General features: G+C 44.5%; 1 long non-coding RNA gene across 1 annotated transcript in view; it reads left to right on the top strand.

Annotated features, from left to right (window-relative positions):
* Positions 1-19,399, top strand: part of LOC113837465 — a 193,612-nt gene that overhangs the window by 126,277 nt on the left and 47,936 nt on the right. The window contains exons 11-12 of the long non-coding RNA XR_003488041.2: positions 3,459-3,584; positions 19,004-19,180. This is a non-coding gene — a long non-coding RNA (uncharacterized LOC113837465). The remainder of the gene's footprint in view (positions 1-3,458; positions 3,585-19,003; positions 19,181-19,399) is intronic.

Raw genomic sequence — 19,399 nt, 5'->3', positions numbered from 1 at the left:
AAGGCCCAGCCTTGGGCTGGAGAACTGAGAGCCTTCGCTGAGCAGCACACAGTGGTGGCTGACTTAGGACCCGGGTGGTGTTTTCTTGTAGAGCATGGCCCCTTCTTACATGAGTGACGGCACTGTGGGAGTGATGAAGGCTGGTGTAGTAATCTTATGTGAGGTGAGAGAGTCTGCCGTGCCAAACAGGCAGCATGTGACCTTCAGTGCTTGACCGGAGGAGGGTAGACCTTGACTGACTACCACAGGGCAAGAGACACAGTTATGCGTTACCAGAAATTACACCTTTCTCCTGGTTCCTATCAGTCAGGGCCATGGCCTTGTCTGAGGCCTGTCTTAATTTGAAGAAGATATACTTAGTCCACGAGTGAACTCTCTTAGTCTCTGAGTGGAGTGAGCTGCCGTAAGTAAATACTGAAAGTACACACTGAGTTAACAGATGCCATTGGACACTGTTGGGGTGCCTTACATGCGTGTAGGGAGGACAGAGAAAGGGGCTGGAAAGATGGCTTAGAGGTTAAGAGCACTGGCTACTCTTCCTAGAGGTCCTGAGTTCAATTCCTAGGGAGGACAGAGTGGTGTGGTAATCTTCGTACATCACTAGTGTTGTAACTTAGTGAATTTTTTCTATTACTGGCATGTCACATTCATTATGCTGTGAGCATGTGCCTGGCACCAAGCCAAGCATGACAAGGACTTTGCCATTTGTCCCACAACACTGTGCAATAGAGATGATGGTTATTCCCACTTTGCAGGGAGATAACTGAAGGACACTATTACTCCGAACATTATTCTGTGGCAAGCCAGAGTCACGTCACACCCCCACTTCTGCAAAGTGTCACGAAGCAGGAGCTATGTATTTTTCACTGTAATCAGGCTAGCAGATGTGATATTCCTATTACATAAAGTGCTCATGGAATACCTCATTTTAAGAGAAGTCATTTGTCCAGGGTCACCTGGAGTGACAGGAGTTGGGCCTAGACTCACACCTGTTAGACTTTGGAAACCTACTGAATTATTGTGCATCGATGGCACAAATCTGTTCTTCCACCAGCTGTGTCTGGGGACAAGCCTGGGGAGATGTGGCCAGGATAACTGAAGCACAGAGACCAGCCTTTATTGATGAAAACAGCCGTGATAGTTCCTCTCACCTACGCTGTGCGTAGGAATGTTTCCTGAATTGAGTTAAGGTTTGGCCACTGCTCTCAGGTACAGGGACCTTGGCACTCACTTTTCAGAGAAGGAGGCTTAGGAAGGCCAGTCACCTGCAGAGCTAAGCCCCTCAGTCTTAGTCTGTGTCACCCCAGTCGCACAGTCAACATGGCTTCTTCTATAAGGCGTCTTTAGCGTCGTTAGGGCTGTGAGCATCAATCCCGTTTCATCTGCCAACTCAAGATGAAGCTAGAGACAGAAAGGTGATGCTTTGGTCATGATAAAAATGTCAATCACGTAAAGTATTTCTTGTCAGGAGCACCAGCAGCAGCAGCATGGTCTGCTCAGGGCTGGCTTCACTCTGAGGAGATCACCATGCTGATTTTCATGTTTTTCTGCCACTTGACTTTCTTTTAAGAGTTTAGTCTTTGACACTTAAGGCACTCCCACTGTCCTCACGTAGACATCCTGATCTCTGGTGAGAGAACAGAAGTTCAGAGAAGGCAGCAGCTGACACGGGCTGTGATCATTAGCATGCTCCCTGCTGAGCTTGCTGGTCAGGTATGGATGCCTGAAGACAAGGGTAGCAGTCTGTTGCAAGCTCCTTCCTAAGGAAGGTTGCAGCCCATGGTAAGGAGACTGCAGACGGGGACTGGGAGTGCCTACCTCACTTCTGCAAGCATTCTTCCAGATTTCAGATCAACGGCCCACCAGACCAGTTGGAAAATGTGCTGGATGAAGAAAGAGAGGAAATACACTGTGTTAAAGATAGCTTGTTGGATCCCTCCAGTTTCAGTGGCCTGTGATTCTCCGTGGAAAGTGGTCCCCACTCCCTACCCCACAAAGTCTCACAGCTGGAAGGGACTTGGGTCAGGGAACTTCTTGTGTTATAGGTTTGGCTCCTATGAATTTGGCTTCGTTCGTTGTGCGCCCCAGAGAGGCTGTTCTTTAGTAACCACACTATTTATTTATTTATTTATTTATTTATAGTTGGTTATTTTTTATTCTTTACTTTGTGCTCTTTGGGGGCTCATCACCCAGCTCCCAAATAAATCACATGGAGGCTTATTCTTTTTTAAGGACAGGAATTTAATATTTAATATTTTAATATTTAATATTTAATTGGCTTGTTTCTAGCCAGTTTTTCTTAAATTATCCTGTTTATCTTTTGCCTACATGATATAGGACTCAGCTATCTCTCCAGCATCCTGTCTTCCCACACAGTGCCTCTATTCTTTCCTTTTTTATTACTTTTAAAATTTGAATAACAAACAAGATTGAATTACATGACAATCCCAGTTCCCTTCTCCCTCCCGTCCTCCCCTACCACCCCCCCCAACTAAAACCCTACCTATCACATATCCTTTCTTCTAATCTACACCTGACTCAACCTTTCTGCTCCCTCATGACCTCTGCATCCTTCCTCTTCTTCCCTTCTCATTCTCGTAGCTCCCTCCCCCCTCTTCCCATGCTCTCAATTTGCTCAGGGGATGGTGACCCTTTCCCCTTAGTGTCCTCCTTGTTTTCTAGTTTCTCTGGCAGTGTGGATTGTAGGCTGGTAATCCTTTACTCTATGTCTAAACTCAGCATATGAATGAGTACATACCATGTTTGTCTTTTTGTGACTGGGTTACCTCACTCAGAATGGTTTCTTCGAGTTCCATCCATTTTCCTGCAAATTTCAAGATTCCATTGTTTTTTTCTGCCGAGTAGTACTCCATTGTGTAAATGTACCACATTTTCTCTATCAATTCTTCGTAACGCACACACTTTGAAGACACTTGTTGTAATTGCAAATAACCTTTACATACCCATTAAGTAAGCACTCATAAGTTGGCACGGACTGAAGCATAGGACCAAGAGAAATAAATACATGCGTTTTTCTCATCTGACCCATACCATAAACCTATAAAGTAGGTACAATGTTTTGAATAAGAATGACCCCCATAGGCTCATATATTTCCACGTTTGGTGTTGCAGAACATTTATTTAACTATACAAAGATGTGTTGCATTTGATTATGTTGCAGAATATTTGCTTAACTGTGTAAAGATGTGTTGCATTTGTTTAATTATGTAAAAAAAAAAGAGAGAGAGAGAGATAGCTTGTTGGTTCGGATTTCAGCTGTGTTCCTTCAGCTGGAAGACCTCCTCCTCCTGGAACCTTTTGAGAGCTTCTGAGGGGAAGCTGGGTCATCAAGAACACAGGTGGATTTTCTACATCCTCCAGTTTCATTTGCAGAGTCCACGAGTGCACTATGCTTCCCGGCTGTGGTGCCTTAATCTTTCTCTTTTTTTCCATTCCAGATCCTTTATACTTGGCTTTTCCTAAACAACCCTCACCTCAACGTCACTGCTGGCCACACACTGAAGCTCCTGCTGATCCTTCCAGTCCTGAGCCTCAATGTTTCCTGCCTGAAGAAACCTTGCCAGGTCTTTGCTTAGAGATCACGCTACTGTCTTCTTTTTCCCTAGGGTCCCGATGGCTTTCGTCATAGCACCCATTCAGATTTTTAATTCCATCTCAACTTTCCCATTTAGTGCTTAATGCCTCTCTCGCTCTGTACACTTTACAAGGGCAGTGGTGTTTCCATGCGTAGATCCTCATAGCCTGGCCCTGTGTCAGGTACACAGGAAGTAGGCAGTATCAACATTAGATGAGAGAAGTCAGCACTGAACAACGGAATGAGGAGAGAAAGCCCAGGGATGAAGGAATGATTGTTATCCCCGTTGGACAATCGGCAGGCTTGGGAGCTCTGTGTGCTTTCCAGAGCAGCCTTTCCTGCAGCCACAGGTCCCCAAGCTGCTGCTGGGGCTAGACCGAGTCTCCGAGGACCTCAGCCCCGCTCTGCAGGGTGCAGTTGCCGCGGAGGCTGAGGCGCAGCTGGAGCTTGTGGGAGCTGGCAGGTGGATGAGCCTGCAGCATTTTTCTTGCCTAGACCCTGGCAGCTCTCAAAGTTTCCAAGCTGGAACACACTGACCAGAACACCATGACCTTTGGCACAGTTTCCTCCTGTCCTCTGTTCTGCTTACAAAGCAGGGAGGGGGAGCCCAGCTTCTTTGCTCTGGCTCTGGCTTCCTGCAGGACAGGTTTGTCTTAGATGCAGAGACGGGAGGAAGGGAAGAGTGAAGGGCACCCAGGTGGCTGTGCTTCGAGCATCAGGGGAGCCAGATGGCTGTCTACCCTACTTGGAACTTGGATATTTGGTGAAGTGTGCCAGCCTGTTAGATTTTTCTCTCTTCAAGCTCTAGCTCTCACTGTATCCTGCTGCAGGGAGTACCTGCCTAGACTCTGAGAAACTGAAGAGTAGGGCCACCTCCTACCTTGCACCCTTACCATCCAACCTCCATGGACTGTGATTTAGTGGCAGCTAGTGAAGGCGTGGTCAGGCACATCTGTAGCCAGCCCCTAAGTAGGCGTGGCTACAGCTTCCCCTACAATTAGGGACTTGCTAAGCCTTAGTTGTTTCATCTTCAAATGCGGATAACAGAAGGTTTCTAGAGCCATTAAGAGGATTAGAGTCAGCCTGTAAAAAAATGCTTGGCATAGAAATCAATAAATGACAGTTGACATCATCACTCTACACCTTATCTCGTTTACCCTTATAGATTGATAGAACTACTCAAAAATAATTTAAAATTACATCTGTCTATCAATTATCTATCTATCCATCTATCATCTATCATCCGTTATCTATCAGTCATCTATCCATTATTTAACATCTATCTATCTATCTATCTATCTATCTATCTATCTATCTATCTGTCATCTATCTTCCTCCCCCATGTGTGTACATAACTATACACACCATGGTATAGTTATGAAGATTAGAGGACACCTTGTAGAAATTGTTTCTTTCCTTCTACCTACATGTGGGTCCTAAGGGTCAAACTCAACTTGTCAGATCTGGGGGCTATTGGCTTTAACTCCATGGAAATATTTTGTGGGTCCAACATTACTGATTCTTAGCTGGGGAATCTGAGGCCAGAAGGCAATCAAATACTTTATGGTCTCCATCTCCAAAGCTCAGAATAAAAGAGAATAAGCATTACTACATTCCCAAGCTCTTTCTCTACAGGCACTTATAAAGTCCTTTCACTTTGTTCAATATTAAATTCTTCCTACCTGATGTTTATTGCCCATCCTGTATGTACCCAATACAGGGCCAAGCTATGATGATTTAGCTATGAAAACATCATTGTGTAGAGGGAGAGAAAGAGTAATCATTAAATAAAGGAAGTAGCATAGAACTAAAATTCAGAATGGGCGCTATAGGGAAAGGAAACCATGTTAGGTGTCATGTCTGTTCTACTCTATCTATCTCTCTGCCCCAGCTTTTGCCTTGGATTACCTCCCTGAGAAATGGAAGTCAAATATAGTTTATGCTGTTGATTTCTGCTAAAGTTTCTGCCTATAGTCCTATTAAATAACACAGAATAGGAAGTTTTGCCAGCACTTGCAGAGGGTCTTATGAAGTACTCTTGCTTTAATTGCCTATTTTGGAATACATAACCCTCCCTTTGTAGATGAGAACGTCTGGAAGTATTGAGACTATGGCTTCATGGGGGTTTGTTCTCTGTGAGTTAAGGCCTTATTAGACTACGTGTTATTTGAATGGTGGGCTAATTTCTGGGCAATGTGCTTATGAGACTGGCTTTAGTCTCCACTCTGCCATTTATGAACTCATTCTGTGTCTCTTTCTTTGTCTATAAAATGAGGATTATTACAGCAGTCTAATACAATGTGTAAAATCTGCTCATCATGGTGCCTAGCATATGGGAGAATTTGATCAATAATAGATGGTAGCAGTGGACTGAAAATAACCATAAAACCCCTGATCCCTTGGGGAATTGGGCAGAGATCCAACATCTCAGGAGAAACAGAAGCACCAAGGCCCAAGGGGGTGGTTTTGGTTCAGGACCAAGGACAGTATCTTCTTGTACCCTTGCCCTTACCCTACTATGCCTGTCCATGGCACTGAGTAGGATAGCCTCTACCCAAGGCTTCTTTGTTCTGCACTTACAACAATCTCACAACGCTCTCTGCACCTGTCCACGCCATTCCTCCCTTCCCAAATGTGTTTCTTCCTCTTTTACATTAAATAATTCTATAACAGCAAGAATTAGGAAAAGTTCAGAGAGCACCTTTGCTGTTATCACTCAACTCTAGCAGCCACCGACATTCTAGAATAACTTCTGAACTTGGCTTTTCTTAAATGAACTTCACAGAGACTGTGGACCACTGGCTATGGCCTTTCTTCCCAGAGGTGACTTCTGGTCATCTGTTTCTTCCATCTCTCATCCCCTCTGGTTCCCTTTCAAGAGCTCAAGTCCTCCACACTTCACAGAACCAAACAGCACCCCTCTCCTCTAGTTCCTGATGACCTTCCCTGTACAGAATTGTAGCACTCAGCTTTGGAGGGCGTTCTGTGATTTATTATTTATGACTTTAATCTTGTAGCAATCAGTACTCAGTTTGAGGTGACACTTCTACTTGCTGGATGTGCAAAATTGAGCTCCTCTTGCTTCCAGCCTGAGAGCTCACAGAACACACAATGCAGCATGTAGGGGGTTGTTATCACAGGGGGAAAGGAAATGTTTGATGGGAAAGGATCCCTCCTTTCTCAGCTTTGCCCGGCATTAGCCCTCATGCAAACATCCGGGACCTAGGAAGCATAGCAGACGTGTCTGGGCTAGCCCAGATACCCATGATGCTCTTTCACTAGGTGAACTCATTTGTTTCTCTACCAGCTTTTTCAAAAAATATATAGTTAATGTCAGAGATCCATGTTTGGTTAAAAAGTGCAGATCCTATTTGGAATGTCAATGTGTTTATATTTTCCTGACTCCCTGTCTGTATGTGTCTCTGTATGTTACATGTAGGTATTCATATCCATATGTGGGCACATGTATATGCTTATGAAAGTTCTGGTTAACAGTGAGTTAACTTGATTGCTGTCCACATCATTGTTTGAGTTAATGTCTCTCACTGAGCCTAGATCTCACTGATCAGTGAGGCTGGATGGACGATGAGCTCCAGGGATCCTCTCTTTCCATCTCCCAGTGCTAGAATTACAGGTGTGTGCCACAATACCTGTTTTGTCATTGTTGTTGTTTTGTTTTTGTTACTTGTTTTTATGTGTGGGTTATAGGGGCATGCCTAATTCATGCTCAAATACCAGGCACTGGACTAATTAAGAGATCTCCACAATTCCATCTGATTCATTCTTCAGAGCCCAAATCACACTTGATAGGGGAATCAAGCTTCATTCAGCTGTATTTCCAGGGCCTGGCATGACCCCTTAGCAGAGAATTGATTTATAATTATGCATATTGAACTAGGTGTCAGGGCTACAAAGAAACCAGGGATATTTTGGCCCTGTCCTCAGGAGCTCATGGTCCAAAGGGGAAGGTAGCTTTAATAGTTGATAGAGTGATTCAAGATATCAGTGCCAACATGTCGCGTCCACCCTTGACCAGCAAGAACGACGCAACACCGAGGAATCTTCTTCTCACAGTTTATTCGGGAACTTTGCTTTACAGGAAGTGGCCCGAACCCAGGAAGGCGGGGCTTAATATATCCAGCAACTACCAATCATCTACGCCCAGGTGGCATGCTAGGATAGGTTGTCACCAAGCAGATTTAGAAGGGTACGTGGCCTCTCTCCTAATAAGGAGTTATTTATCACTGAGAGCACTCGCTGTCGGGCTGGCAGAAGGCAGAAACCGGCACCATCTTGTAGGCGTGGTACTCTGCAGCTCCCAACACCAACAGACAGTTTGGGATTCTATTCTAGAGGGATCTGGATTAATTTCTCTTTGCCTCTTGCCCTGTCATTACAACAGTCTTTCCTCAGGGTTCTGCCCTGCTGCACCTTAGAGTGACTTTGTTTTCCTCAAATCCAATGGTCTCCTTCTATCTCTGGCTTGTCTCCTTGCTCTGTGGCTCATTCTTCAGAGACTGCCTCAAACCAGACACTTGGGCTTTCTTTTCTCTTGTAGTTCTGTACTTTCAAGTTCAGGACCGTGTCCAAAGAAGCTCCATTACATAGCTCTCCTAATTACTTCCCTCCCCCGCCTCCAAAGGCTTCAGGTGTCCACTGTGAAGAACTCTGGTACGAAGAATCTGTCTTCTCTGACACACAGTCTGTGAAAAATGTTACTTTAATATGCTAACCTGGACTCTCTCTCTCTCTCTCTCTCTCTCTCTCTCTCTCTCTCTCTCTCTCTCTCTGTGTGTGCGCGTGCGCGCACACACACACACACAGACATGTGCACAAAACAACAGTTTTATAACTAGTTTCCTTTGAAATCTCTTGTTTCATTTTATGCATTTAAATCATTTCCCTGTGAAGGGAGTCACACAGAATTCAGAACCCCCTTAAGTCATGCTGTGCTTGAGAGATCCAAGTTTGACCCGAGCAGTTCATAACAGGAGCAAGTCAGACAGAGAGCTCGGTTGGTAGAAGGAACTTTTTGGATACTGGTGTTTGCCATGTCTGGAGACAGCATTTACTTATTTTTACTTTGTGCTTGAAGAGAATAACATGATATTATATGTTTGATATACACGAGGTATGAATGTATTCTTAGACTCGGATACACTGACCACACCAAAGAATTGGTAGGCAGGGTCTCATTTAATTATCTGGTAAGCATTGCTCACCAGAGCACCCAGGGATAATTCTAGAGATACGAATATCTACTAGTCTCAGCATCCATCTTTCAAGAACAAGACTGCATAACTCTTTTGTTATGCTTTCTTTTGTCCTCTAAAGATAATGTATTTATTTAGATGCACTTTGCCTTCAGTTGAATAGTCGTAATTCTTTTAAACCATCCATCCATGTGGCAAATTTCCTGCAACTTCATTCAGGGGGTTTTGATTTTGGTATTGTTTTGGATTTTCTTTGTTCACTTAGTAACTGTCTCCAGCCCTGTGGACCTCTTCCCTGCTATGCATAGCACCCATTATACAGACTACATTTATTATAATTGTTTCTTTCCTGGCTGCCTTCAATGGAATGAGGCAGCCTTTCTCTCTCTCTCCTCTTTCTCTATCATTCATGTATATATGTATGTATGTATGTATGTATGTATGTATGTATGTATGTATTTGTCTATCTGTCTATCTATCATCTACTTATCATCTATCTACCTATCATCATCTATTTTCTACAATCTATCATCTGTCTATCTGTCTATCATCTATCTATCTCAGTCTCTATGACTATATCTGCCACTTAGTCAAGAAATGTCGGATGCAGATCTTCCCATCCCTCCACATCCCTTTTTTCTAAGTTCCTTTTGTCCACTGGAGAAGCCAGAAAGAGGATCTAGGAAGGGGGCTTTCCGGTGGGCATCAATGAATCATGGAGAAATCGCTGTTCAGACAGGCTGGGTCAGATCCTTCTGGCCATCTGATGGTCTGATGAGTCACACAGATAATGTGTCAGTGCTTTTCCCCTGCCCAGCCCTAGATATCAAAATAACCTGCTGCCCCCTCCATCTGGGCCCACTGCAGGGGACTGACTCAATTCTCCATGAAAGCTGAACTGGTGAGGAAGATGGAAAGGCTTACCGCAGCTGAGCTGGAGTTTAAACATTACAAAGCAAAGTTAAGAGAGTCTCATCTCACCTTGCAGCCGCCCAATCCAGATCTTGTGAACTAAGGTCTCCACAGCCATCAGAGTTCTGCTTTTCATTTGAACATTTTCTTTAAGGTCTGGTTTTGTGACAATTAACAATGCATAGTAGATGAGGGCTGCTACACACAGGGCCAAAATGACAACAGTTTGTGAGCAGTGAGCACCTACCATGCAAAGAAATACCCGGGCACCATTCTCATTTAATTCTCAAGTAGACATTGCTCACTTTGTGAGATTTGAACTGTGAAACTGAGGCTCAAGCTGCCTTGGGTTCTAATGGGGAGAAAAAGACAAACCCAATGCAGAGTAGGGTGATTGTAATTGATCATCCAAGTTAGGCTATTCGGGAGTAAACAGGTGGCGCTGTTCATATTTGTGTATGATAGAAAGTTGGGGCTTCCCAGTAAGCCAGAGACAGATACCTGTTTGGACAGGAGCGTTTGGGAATCTGACGACAAGGGATTTCCTATTCATACACTGCTTCCCAAGAGAGTAGCAAAGCAAAGTCAGCTCCTCTATTCTTTTATGACCTCCTTGTCACATCTAGAGATATTGGCATGAAGCTCAAACTCATGGATTTTTTTTGTTTGTTTTTTCTTTTCTCTTTTCTTAGGAAGTCCTATAGTTCAGCTCTGATGTACTGTTAGGAATGAGCAATAGTATAAACTTTGAGGACACAAAGTCATTCTAGTTTGTCAGCGGATCTTAGTAACTGATATATAAAAGATAATGAATATCAGTTAGTGGAAAAAATGAATCATTGCATAAACTGGATTATTCCCAGAGGTGAGCAAGGTAAGTGCCACTGTCTTGGAGGTGGTACATGAGGTGGGGGTGCCCTTGATATAAAGAGAAATGAGAAAGGGGTTTACTGTGGCAGCATCTGTCAGGCTTGTTTTCGGTTCTACCACCAAGGCAGAGCCAGAGCTGTGTCTGAGCAAGAAAAAGACACGGTCTGACTGGTAATTTGGAAAGAACACTCCTGTGGTTGTGTTCCAGGTTGAGCCCAAGAGAAACTGGACACTGAAAGTATTTAGAACATGTTTTTAAAAGAGCTACTGAGTGCCCAGCATAATATAACCTTTTACATAATTGAGAGACCGCCAAGCCTGGGCAGTTCCACCCCAGCTTAGCATCAGCCCCTGGACACACCCTCTTCCCAGCAATCAGTCACCTCTTTGGGGTACCTGAAAGCCACTCTTTCAGGAGACCAGTTTTCCCCATTTGCTAGTTGGCTTCTCTCCCAATAGGGGTACATCTGTTAAGTAGCTAGCTGGGTGGAAGGGATCTAGCAAGATTTAATAAAGTAAGGATCATTTTTTTGTGACCATGGCTGATCGGTTCATGTGATTTTCATGATATTATTTGTTTTCCATGACCTTCAGGCCTTCTGACCATAGGATATAGTGTAATTTTTCAGCCGTGGACAGGGTGCAGAAGGGAGTTATAGACATGGGTGTTCCCTAAGCCTGCCTGTGGTACCCATCACCCCACCAAAGCAGCCCAGGGAACTTTGCTGTTTGCAATCTTATGTCCTGGAGCTTCCCACAAAGCATTACCCTGTCTGCCTGGGAGACCACAAGACTCTATGAAATGAAAGACACTGTTCACACTTATGGCGACTGGAATCCTATCTATATAAACCAGGTGGTGTGAGGACCAATTCATTAACATTTTGCAGTCTGATGATGAATGGTGGAGCCTCTTTGATTAACTCTTTAATTGGCTTCCCTCAAGGGACAGGCAGCCTCTAGGATAATCCTAAACCAGTGGGGATGGGTGGTGTCACATCTCTGTGCGTAGAAGCACACACTTTCTCCCATCTTTGAGCAAAGTCTATATGCACTGCTTTCTCCATCCGCCCTTAGCCTCCCAGATTCTAGCCTCTTAAAGCATCTTCCTCCCTGAAACCTTCCTCTAATCCCTTGTTTTTAATGTATCCCTCCAGCTGAGTAACAAGCCAGCCCCATTCATATAGTTTTTCATTCACTCCCTAAGCATCTAGACACCATTTACCCAGCTTTCCCTTAAGAATTTCCCATTGGGATTATTTAGTCATAAATTGACAGTATCAAGCGGTCTTCCGGGCATTTCTCTTAAGCTTCAGTGAGCTCACTAACTACAAAGATGACTAGAACTCTCATCTTTGGCTCGGGCTTCCATAGGAGACTAGCATTGGGTGGGAATGTCGGAAGAAGTGTTAACAGTTAAATTCACAGTGTGTATTGCACAGCTACCACCATCAAGCCGGTTTATACAATAAGAGACAGTCACCTGGAAATCAAACAATGTGCTCAGAGTCACTCAGCCACGTTTGACGGAGACATGATCAACCTCTGAGGTTGACACGTCCTCAGTCTGAGTTAGGAAGAACTTTCTGTCGGATGCTTGAATGAGGAGAAGGGGAATCCATCATGAATCAGGAAGCAGGATGCTGATCATTTTTCTCAAGGAGATACCAGAGCTCAAACTTGGAGTTTAAACTGTGATACCGAGTTATGAAGTAAATTCCCTGCAGAGATGCCCTCTCTTTATATGCTGGTTCTAGTTGAATCTTTTTTTGCATCAGTATCTTCCTTTGAAATATGAGAAAATTGAGGCTCAGGGTGATGGAAATAGAGATGGAAGTTTGACTCCAGCCGGACCTGAGTGATTTTAAAGTATAACCAATGACCCAACAACACCCCACACCCATTTTACAATGAGAAACAAGAAGGGAGCCACTGGACCACTTCTGCAAATCAGCCACTGTTGGAATTCCTATCCTTCTTTCCCCTGGATTTGTAAACAGAGGCTCCAGGTCTGTGGAAGCCAAGGTAAACAGTGGCAGATGCAAACAAGGCTTCCAGTGAGGAGAATTCAAATGGAGTTACTGGTGTGTAGGAGCTATCCCCAAGAACTCTTGTTTTTGCAGTGGCCCACTGTTGGTCTACAGCTGGTTGCAAAGTGCTTTGGGCCATTCATTTGCAGCTTAGTGGCCTGTTACAGCCAGGGTACCCCAGTCTGGACAGCTAGCTGATGGTATGTGTTCATTTTTCTGGACTCTTGGCTGAGCCCTTTGAAAAGAAGCAAGAGTAAGAAAACATTTGTTCTGATTTGGAGCTAGGACATCCTACTTTAATAACTGCTATCAGTTACTCCTTCATCTATGAAATATTGGCTGAGTCCTGTGACTGTTGTTATTGGTTTGCCAATCTTGATAAATGCCCTTGGGATTAGTGAATCTTTCTTCTAGGTGTGTCTATGCAGGTGTAGAGAGGGTTAGATCCTGAGAGCACTGACAAAATGAGTAGTTTAATTTACTTTAGAATAAACCATCTAGACATAATGAAACCGTGAAAGGCGGAGCCTGATTGGAAAAAAGGAGGTCACTGGGTGTGTGTTCTTGGGAGCGCTACCTTACTTAGTGTTCTGGTGGAGGCTTCACCCCAGTCCCTGGCATCCATATACCCAAAGAGTCTGGAATGTTATTTTGGAAGTTCCACCCCAGACTCCTTCCCCTATATGTCTCCAAACCCTGCTGCATCTCAGAAAACCCCTCAAATGATGACCCCTCCCCCAGAGACGCTCAAGACCACTCCCACAGGGTATTTAAACTGTCCCCCAGAAAACCGATGCATGGTATTCTGATTTCTCTTTCGTGTCTCCTCTCTTGCGGGGGGGGGGGTCTGGAAAGCCATCTGGGAACATTGTATCTATTAAACATGGGCTTTTTCTGATTCGGTTTGATTTGGTCTGATTTGGATTGTTACGTTCGTGCAGAGCCTGTTCGTGCAGAGGCTTATGGGGGTGTAGGAAATTTTCACTAAGGACCCTTCGTGTTACTGTTTCATTCTGCTTCCGTTCCACCATAATGCGAGTTGCCCAGCATGCCCCTCTGTCACCAGTAAGATGGACTCAAGCCATTGAAACCCTGAGTCCATATAAAGCCCTCATGCTGTTTCTGTTGGGTGTTTGGTTACAATGATTAAAAAAATCACTAGCACAAGTCCTTCCAGTACAATAGGCTCTTTGCCAAGCCGTGGAATATAGCGGTGATTGAGACCGTCCCTGTCCTCAGGGAATTTAAACAGTTTAACCCAAGGAGACAGTGAGAAAAGATGCATGTAAATTAAAATATGTGGCCTTCAACAGGGACAATAGGTAAGGACTGAGAAGTCCAAGGGGAGACTTTTCTGATGAAATGTGTTGTAGAATGTAGTCTTCAGATCCAAACGACAGCCACCTTCATTGTGTCCGCTGTGCCTGCTAAATACCTGCTCAAATGACTAAGGGTGGGGAGGCTCGTTGCACCCTTACCTGAGGATCCAGCCATTATTCCCAGCAGCCATTTATATGTAATTCCATTCCATTTGCATTGCCTCATGATCTCAGGGAGGTGCTGCAGTACATAGACTGGGGAAGGCCATCAGGAGGAAGGGGTCTCTGTGGGACCGTGGAGGAGCTGTCACCCACGTCAGACTCAGAACCTTCAGTGTGGCTGCTGAAGGGTCACCCATGATGCTCCAGCCCATAACTCGTCATCTAACTTCGGCGTTAACTGCAGTGAAATCGTACTTTGCGTTGCTGTTTGGACCTTATGAGGAGTCGTGGGGAATGTTTACATCTCCCCAAGGAAGGAATTCTCGCTACAAAATGAGATGAATAAAAAAATGGGACAAAGCAAAGAGCAGGCCAGGTAGACAGCTGAGGCCAGGACCACGTTGGTAGAGGGAAGAATGTGTTCAGGAGCTATAAAAAGGGAGCACCCCCATGTGTGTGATTTGGATAGGTGTGACCCCTTTAGATTTAGTGTTTGAATACCTGCTCTACAGGACGTGGCATTATAGGAAGTATGGCCTTGTTAGAGGAGGTGTGGCCTTGTTGGAGGAAGTGCATCTCTGTGGAGGTGGGCTTCCAGTTCTCTTAAGCTCAAATCTTGCCAGTGTGACACAGACTCCTGCTGCTGCTTGCTGATCAAGTGTCGAACTGTCTGCTCCTTCTCTAGCAGCATGAACACCATCAGTGTCCCACCATGATGGCACTGAGCTCACCCCTAAGTAAATGTTTTCCTTTCTAACGGTTGCTGTGGTCATGGTATCTCTTCACAGCAATAGAAACTTTAACAAACACAGCATGGATACCTGGGACATGTGGGGAGTCAGTACTTGGGAAATATTGGGGCCCTGCAGTATGCAAGCATAGTGAGGAGCATGAGATTAACGGGAGACTATATCCCATTCCTCCCAGAAAGAGCTCAAACTGGAAGCTATGATTTATCTTAAGTGATGCCGGAAACTGTAACAAGATGTTTCTGGATCATTATTAGAGGCCAATTTCAGTCTTCTGGTAGGCATGTAAATTACTGAATGCCAAGGCATCAGCCATGAATATAAAGGAAATTGCTACTTAATTCATTAGGTATCTTTTGAGAACTTCTTTTGTTCTGTAGGCATGCATGCAAGATTGAGTTTTAAAATTTGATCCATCATCTAAAAAACATTGATGCATTTCAGTTGGCTGCTACGTCTTAGACTTCTTTTACTCACAAGGTCTCTACTAGCTTGCTAGAAGGACCAAAATAAGATAAAACAGACTGGGTGGTTTGAATAACAGAAATTTGTTTCTTATAATTCTGGACGCTTAAAGCAAAGGTCAAAGTGTTGGCAGGGTTGGTTTCTCTTGCGGTCTGTGTCCTTGGCTTGTGGGTTCTGGTTTTCTCTCTGTGTCTTTCTTCTGTACATACTCCCTAATCTCTTAAAGGACACCAGTCATGTTGTCTTAGGGCCCACACACATGGCCTCACTTAACTGTGTTTAACTCTTTCAAGGCGCTATCTCCAAATACAATGCTTTTGTGGGCTAGAGGTTTAACCCATCGATTTTTGGAGAGACACAATGGTCTCTTTCCCTCACAATTTATTCAGATGAGACATTTGTTTTGCACTTAATCGTTCTGCAGTTTCTCTCTTCTTCCCTGGGGCTTTTCCATATTTTTTGTAAAGGGTGCTTAGATACTTGTTGGATTCTGATTTGATTTTTTTTCCTTCAAGCTACACTGGGGACACGATGTATATTTCTGTCAGAGTGAATGATGCATGGTCCCCTCTTCCTGAGATGTCAAACAAACAAACAAACAAACAAAACAAACAAACAAACAAAATGCCCGTGAAAACAAGAAATTTAGACAGATGAGAGCTATGGCATACCCAGAATACAGTGGTGTCACTATAGTTTGGAAGGCTTTGAGACTTGCCTGAAGCTTGTGCCTTCCCAATCAAAGATCCAATTGCATCCAATGTCATTTTAGCAACCACAGTTTTATGGAATACTTACTTGTCAAAAATAATTACATTTGCATATAAGTTGAGGTCATGGCTTAGAACAAGCCCTGCCCTCTACCCTGCAAGCTGTCATTGGGAGGTCAGACCTTTTTATCAGGTGGCTGTGATATGGTTGGGACATGATCCAAGTCACTCAAGCCCCATTTCTTCTGCCTCTGCTGCATTCTAGAATGTTGCCCTACCCAACTTGCTTAAAATTCTTGAGTGGTGCCACTGAACCCAGTTGCAGAGAGGAAGGCTTGATGAGCAAAGGGGTCAAGACCAGGCTGGAGAAACCCACAGAAACAGCTGACCTGAACAAGGGGGAGCTCATAGACCCCAAACTGATAGCTGGGAAACCAGCATAGGACTGATTCAGACCCCCTGAACAAGGATGTCAGTTAGGAGGCCTGGGCAATCTATGGGGCCTCTGGTAGTGTACAAATGGACTTTGGGAGCCCATTCCACATAGAGCGATACTCTCTCAGCCTAGATACACAGGGGAGGGCCCAGGCCCTGCTCCAAATGATATGACAGACTTTGAAGATCCCCCATGGAAGGCCTCACCCTCTCTGGGGAGCAGAAAGGGGATGATGGCATAGGGGGTTGGTGAGGACAGGGAGGAGGGGAGGGAGAAGGAACTGGGATTGATCTGTAAAACAAGCTTGTTTCTTATTAAATAAAAAAGAATTAAAAAAAATCTTGAGTGGTGAAACGCACACTAAATTTTTATCTTTAAAATCGTCTTTGGGTATTGCCTCCCTGGGTAACATCCTTATATCCTTCTCCCTCTCTGACTGACAGATCCTCTTTAGGAAGCTTGTCTCCCCTGATGCCCTCTCCCTCCAGCCTGCTTTTCACTAACCCTTTGCTATTTGCATGTGATCTTCTCCCCAGTGTACGGTGCTTCCTCAGGCTCTGGACTATGCCCTTAAAACTCCTGCCTCAACAGCTGCCCCTTCTTAGGAGCTGCTCAGTGAAGACTGGAGCGACTAAAGGGTTGCTCCTGAGAAGCATTCAGAATCCAGCTGCAAATCTGAACGCCCACAGAGCTTGTAATTTGAGATGTTGTTCAATTAGCACAGGCAAAGCCCAGAGTTCCGTCCCCAGCATCACATAAACCAGGTATGGTAGCTCATATCTGTAATCATAGCATCCAGGAAGTACAGGCATAAGAATTTAGAAGTTCAAAACATGTCAGCTACAGAACATGTTTGAGGTCAGCCTGGGCTATTTGATACCCTATATCCCCCCCCCCCCAAATAATGACTGATACCTCAGAACTCAACCTCAAGCACTTTGGCAAACAGGCTTTGAAGAGTGTTCTCAGTGACTGTAATGCTCAGTCAGAATTAAAATCTCCTGAACTCCAGTGTATGGTAGTAGTTCTCAATTATGGGCCTGCAGCAGCACGGGTGTCTACCTGGGGATTGGTTAGAAATGAACGTTTTTGAAAATCCCCCAGGGTTCAACTATTTGTGTTTAGTTCATCCTCCTCCATGTGACTTTAACGAAGGCCAAAGATTGAGGGTCTGCCTTAAGCCAGGGGTCAACAGACATTGTAAGACAAAAAGCGATCCATCAATTTTGAACTTTAGTGTACCAGTGTTCCAGCCATTCAACACTGCTGTTGTTCCAGCAGCTATAGATATTATGCAAACGTTTGTTTCATGCTTTAATAAAATTGCATTTAAAAGTAATCAGGAGGATAGCTGAGGCCTTTGTTCTCAAGAGTTAGAACTGTCAGCGTTGCTATGTAACCCACCACTACATGAGTGGGTTTAAATCAGAATTACATCTGTGGCTGATCAATATGATCTAGGTTTGTCTGAAGAAAAAGGAAGGGGAAATAGGTACCTCTTCTGGGTATAGCTGCATTATTATAGACCCATGGCAAAGAAAAAGCACAGGGCAAAAAGAGATGAAGAATGAAGATACTAATTCATCCCATAATGGCTGAACTGACATAAAGTTCACAGGAGACTGGGTGTGTGGCTGGTGCCTTGTAAATACAGATTATTGATACTGCTGTAGGATTGTTAGGCATTATTTTGCTTGTTTTTTAACAGTCAGGGCTGGGTATTGGATGTAATTGTATATTCTTCTTGGAAGGCTGTTACTGGCATCCTTAGAGATGGGTGTCATTTACCATCAGCACTTGTGACAACAGGTATAGGGAGTCATTGAGGTTAGCAGCCTGTCTTGGTGATAGAACAGTTTGTTCTTGGTGCTGAGGGCTGTTTGTTCAGAGGAAGCCCCAGGACAGGTTTGCTGTGACAAGATCACTTGCTTTTTATAAGCAGGTAAATCATTCCTGACAGTGTGCCCTGGGTGTGGACGGAGAGTTCCAACCCTGGTTTGAAAGAAGATGACTTGCCTGACTGGAGCTCAGATGGCTTCCTCAGTTAACCAGAGTGTAGTGGTGGCACCTTTGAGGTGAACGAGATAAAAGAAGATAGGACAGACTGGTCCTGGGAGATTCATTTTTACAGGTGGCGGTTAACTTTCAAGGACCAATCTGTGCTTAGTTTACCTCCATCCTTCTCTGGTGGTTCCGGGATGCTTTCTGGGGACCACTTACATCAGCGTTACTCGGGGAATTAGTAACACAGACACATTTCTGGGCTTAATGCTCACAGATCCTACTCTGTGAGCATAATGCGTGGCTTCCTTGTTTTAAAAGCTTTTTGATACTCGTGATAAACAGTGCCATGTAGGTGGCAACTCATCCATCACTTGTACATTCAGACATAGAATTATACGATCGTTCAGCAACTGGGGTTCATGGAGAGCTGATCCAAACTGGGGAATTCCAAGTCCTCAGCTCTTCAAGGGCTGGGTTTTATTTATCCTCACATCCTTGGCAAGGTGTCTGGGAACATGTGAAGCTCTTTGTTTTATAGGGCTGGAGGTGGGACCCAGGAAAGCTAAACGATTGACTTGTGGCTACGCTGTCGATACAGTGCAGGGTCACGTGAGTCCTCATTCTGCCTGTACACTCTTCAGCACCAGCCCTTGCCAAGCTGCTTGTTGGGAAAGGATCCAGTGTGCGGAGTGTATCTGTTGTGTAAGACTTCATGGTGAGTGGTTTAAGCATGTGATAACCTTTTATTGAATATGACTTGCTAAATTGACGTCATCTACCCTGGCGAGGTTCCCTTTGTGGATGGGATTGAAAGGGCAAGCAAGAGCCTCTTGGGGTGCTGACAATGCTGTAAGCAGGGGTCCTTGGGAGAAGAGTGTGGGGTATGAAGAACCACCATTGCACACTGGTTCCTGTGCTCATTGTCATATGTTGC

This window comes from Cricetulus griseus, chromosome 10, assembly GCF_003668045.3.
Source record: "Cricetulus griseus strain 17A/GY chromosome 10, alternate assembly CriGri-PICRH-1.0, whole genome shotgun sequence".
Classification (NCBI taxonomy): domain Eukaryota; kingdom Metazoa; phylum Chordata; class Mammalia; order Rodentia; family Cricetidae; genus Cricetulus; species Cricetulus griseus.
Note: the sequence above shows the minus strand (reverse complement) of the source record. Positions and strands in the feature narration are given on the sequence as shown.